Here is a 4,565-nt window from a genome sequence, read left to right as displayed (position 1 = left end):
GTGCAGCTCATCCAGGATGGCACATCAATGCGAGCTGTGGCAAGAAGGTTTGCTGTGTCTGTCAGCGTAGTGTCCAAAGCATGAAGGCGCTGCCAGGAGACAGGCCAGTACATCAGGAGACGTGGAGGAGGGCAACAACCCAGCAGCAGGACCGCTACCTCTGCCTTTGTGCAAGGAGGAGCAGGAGGAGCACTGCCAGAGCTCTGCAAGATGACCTCCAGCAGGCCACAAATGTGCATGTGTCTGCTCAAACGGTCAGAAACAGACTCCATGAGGGTGGTATGAGGGCCTGACGTCCACAGGTGGGGGTTGTGCTTACAGCCCAACACCGTGCAGGACGTTTGGCATTAGCCAGAGAACACCAAGATTGGCAAATTCGCCACTGGCACCCTGTGCTCTTCACAGATGAAGCAGGTTCACACTGAGCACATGTGACAGAGTCTGGAGACGCCGTGGAGAACGTTCTGCTGCCTGCAACATCCTCCAGCATGACCGGTTTGGCGGTGGGTCAGTCATGGTGTGGGGTGGCATTTCTTTGGGGGGCCGCACAGCCCTCCATGGGCTCGCCAGAGGTAGCCTGACTGCCATTAGATACCGAGATGAATTCCTCAGACCCCTTGTGAGACCATATGCTGGTGCGGTTGGCCCTGGGTTCCTCCTAATGCAAGACAATGCTAGACCTCATGTGGCTGGAGTGTGTCAGCAGTTCCTGCAAGAGGAAGGCATTGATGCTATGGACTGGCCCGCCCGTTCCCCAGACCTGAATCCAATTGAGCACATCTGGGACATCATGTCTCGCTCCATCCACCAACGACACGTTGCACCACAGACTGTCCAGGAGTTGTGTATATAGATCGATCTATATATATATATAGATATATATAGATATATATATAGATATATATATAGAGATATATATATATATATATATATATATATATATATATATATATATATATATATATCTCGATCTATATCTATATCTGGATCAGATAGGCTAGAGGGAAGGACTAGGAACAGGACATTCCTACAGCCCTGTCACACACAAACACACAGTTTAGGGGTGCTTTGTGTGGGGGGGTTGAGTGGGAGATGCATATAGGAAGGTTGCAGGGAGATGCCTACCCCTATACGCCAATTGGTTTGGTCACCCAAATCTATCACTCCCACCCCATATCCTCCTGTGTGCTATTGCTGGTTGCCAGGGAAACGGTGATGCTGATTTATCAACCTTTTTCTCTTAGACCCAGACAGCCCAGGAAAGTTGAGGGAGGGAGAGAGACTGTCTGGTTGCACACTGTTCCTGGTAAGTCCATGAACCCTAACTCCGATCACCCTCCTCATGGCCTCAGGTTTTCAAGATGAGCTGATTTTCTCACTCTCACTCTCACTCTCTCTCTCTCACACTCTCTCTCACACTCTCTCTCACACTCACTAACAAACAAAATAAACATGGCTTTGTATTGTCGTCTTTCAGGTGGAATCTGTTATCTCTTTTCTAAAATGTCTCTTTTTTTTCTCTAACAGAATGAAGATGGGTGCTCTCCAGTGAATTTAGACTTCCTTGTCATAGAACAGACCTCATAGAATGGACCTCACAAATTCACAACCAGACCTCACCAGTCAGGCCCCGCAAACCAGACTGAACAAAACTATTACTGGACATTACAATCTAGACCTCATTATCTGGATTTCACAATCCTTACTTCTTCATCTGGATTTTGCAATCCAGATTTCACAGCTTGGTCTTTGTAAACCAAACCTCACAATCCATAACCTGGACCTCACAACCTGGACCTGCAGTGTTGATGCTGTAACCCAGCCTCAACGCACCACTTCCTCAGGCAACAAAGCGGCAAACCTGCCCAGTCTCACCTGAGGACTGCCCAGTCTCAAACCTGCCCAGTCCTCCACGTCATATTTCATTTTTTTTCACTTATTGGCTTTTTGTTGCTTTTGTTTCTTGTTACGGTCATTTACATTTATTTACATTTTGGCCAGTTTGGCTTCCAGGCCAGTGTCCCCACCACACAACTCTGATGCTTCCACAGCATCATACCATGCCTCCAAATGGCTACAGTAGTCACTAGTGTTACTTGAACTTTGTCTTCTGTTACATGCTACTGGGTCCTTCCATGTCCCTGTCCGCAACAAATTGTGCTTCATTCTAGTAGTTTGTAAATAGGTTCTCTAGAGGATCCTCTTAAATAATGTGGTACATGATATATAGACACACAATGCCAATAGTGTTGTGTCATCTATACATCCAGTCAGGCAGGAATAGTCCCATATCTGAGCTGTTGGTACTAATACTGACACGGTATAACTGTCTAGCTGTAACCCGTAATGGCTTTCACAGATCTAATGGCAGAGCAACTCTATGTTGCTGTGGATTTCTAACATTTCTATTTTGTAACAACGGAAAGTTGTCACTGGTACAGCATTGTTACCAAGTATGTGGTTGGAGCATATCATATCAACTCTTAGGGCTACATTGTAACAGTCTCTTCCGTAGAGGCACCTCTGTAAAGGCTTGGAAGCCAGTAAAGTTGCTTGCGACATTTTCATTTTATTTTTGCAGAAAAACATGGACTGTAATAGGTTCACACAAAAAAAGGGCATATTTTCTGTCATACTTGCTGCTGATGACTTTGACAAACAATCTCTGTAAATTATTGAATATATAACGTCAATTGTTTGTTTTAAAAGTCAAGATTATTTAACATGGTTTATATTGGTACTTTTTTGCTTTTTGAACTGAAACATGTCCAATATTTTTGTATTCCTTATTAATGGGAAATCTGCTTCTTACATATAATCCTATATATTCCTGTCCACCTCATGGGTTTTTGCTCTTTTGTTGAACATTTTGAATGTTGTTAAGTGGATTCTAGGTACTACCCATGTTAAACAAGAACCCCACTCCTCCAAACACGCACCAGCACCATCCCAATGGGCCTGTTCCTGAGAGCGTTATACTCCTGTTTCTCTGTAACACTATAGGCTACAGCTGTGTTGCTCTGTAATTCTGTAGGCTGCAATTGTGTATTTTTCTAACTGGATTGGCTGCAGTTGGGTCTATCTGTAATCTAATAGGTTGTGTTCCCTGCGGCCACCAAACTTCACCTGAATGCTACTTACGTGCATGGGCATATTCAGTACTGTGTAGTTCCGAAACACAATGTAGAAAACAAATTGTGCTCTATTCCTCATAATGGGGAACAGCAAGACGAGATGAAGCTCAAACCTCTCCACCAACCCTGTCTTCCACTGTAAATAATGTGTTGTAAGACAACAGATGATAGAAATAATAAATGGATGGGTTGGAACGACTGAATAGGACGTCAATGTGAACAACATTTATGAGTGAATGTTATATAAGAACTATCAACTGAACAATTGAAGAATTAATTAATTAATAAACGGATGAATGGATGTACAAATTAGCGGATGAGTAAATAAACGCATTAAAGAATGACAGGGATAGCAAGAGCATCAATATACTGTAGCATGGGGCTTTGCATTCTCATTTACCCCCGTGCCCATTGTTAGGTTCTGACTGAGTGAAAACAACGGAAAACTACTCGAAGCTCAAACCAAGTTTATTCACCCACTGGGTCAAACAGCTGAAAAGACAAAAACATGTTTCTACCAGCACAAGTATTTATACCCTCCTATTAGGCGGAGTCTCCTCTTTGCAGATCTAGACAGCCAATACATCTCTGTTGCTAGGCAGGAACTTAGGTGGTGTGTGTTAAAAAAAAAAATCCTTGGCAGTTCTATTACCTCAGCCCACATTCCTCACTCCTCCCTAATGCAAGGCTATCCAACCTTATCAATGACTGAAACTAGACTGTTACCCTTTGGCCCTCTCCATAGAATCAATGAGATTTAACAATAGCATAAAACATGTAAAGTAGTTCTAGTAGTGTATGATGACATGGTCTAAGATGTTTCTACAACTTGATTGGAGTCCGCTTGTGGTAAATTCAATTGATTGGACATGATTTGGAAAGGCACACACCTGTCTATATAAGGTTCCACAGTTGACAGTGCATGTCAGAGGAAAAAACCAAGCCATGAGGTTGGAGGAATTGTCCGTTGAGCTCTGAGACAGGATTGTGTCGAGGCAAAGATATGGGGAAGGGTACCAAATATTTATAAACTTGTATTGTTAGATTTAACAATAACGTTATACATGTAAAGTAGTAGTAGTATAGTAGGGTAAGAAACTCTCTGGAACCTCCGTAATAAAGTAGATATTTTTATATTTTCTTGTACAACGATGTCTTTATTCATTTGATGGCATTAAGTCATTTAGCAGACTTTATTACCGTAAATTCCGGACTATAAGCCGCAACTTTTTCCCCAGGCTTTGAACCTCGCGGCTTAAACAATGACGCGGCTAATATATGGATTTTTCCCGCTTTTAATTATTATTATTATTTTAAAAAAAATACATTCTGTGACGTGCTCAGTTTTTTGGCGGCATGAAGCTTTCATTAGACCAATGAAATTGCCGAACGGGTTAAGGTCAAACAACTTTTTTGTTTACTGTTTAGATT

At 42.6% G+C, this 4,565-nt stretch overlaps 1 long non-coding RNA gene across 1 annotated transcript; it reads left to right on the top strand.

Moving 5' to 3' along the window:
• The first annotated feature begins 982 nt into the window (after window positions 1–982).
• LOC123744700 (uncharacterized) lies at window positions 983–1,647 on the top strand. The gene is made up of 2 exons (XR_006771106.1): window positions 983–1,306; window positions 1,528–1,647. It is a non-coding gene; the product is annotated as an uncharacterized lncRNA (long non-coding RNA).
• Window positions 1,648–4,565: the final 2,918 nt, after the last annotated feature.

Source organism: Salmo salar, chromosome ssa09 (assembly GCF_905237065.1).
Source record: "Salmo salar chromosome ssa09, Ssal_v3.1, whole genome shotgun sequence".
In the NCBI taxonomy this organism is placed as follows: Eukaryota; Metazoa; Chordata; class Actinopteri; order Salmoniformes; family Salmonidae; genus Salmo; species Salmo salar.
Note: the sequence above shows the minus strand (reverse complement) of the source record. Positions and strands in the feature narration are given on the sequence as shown.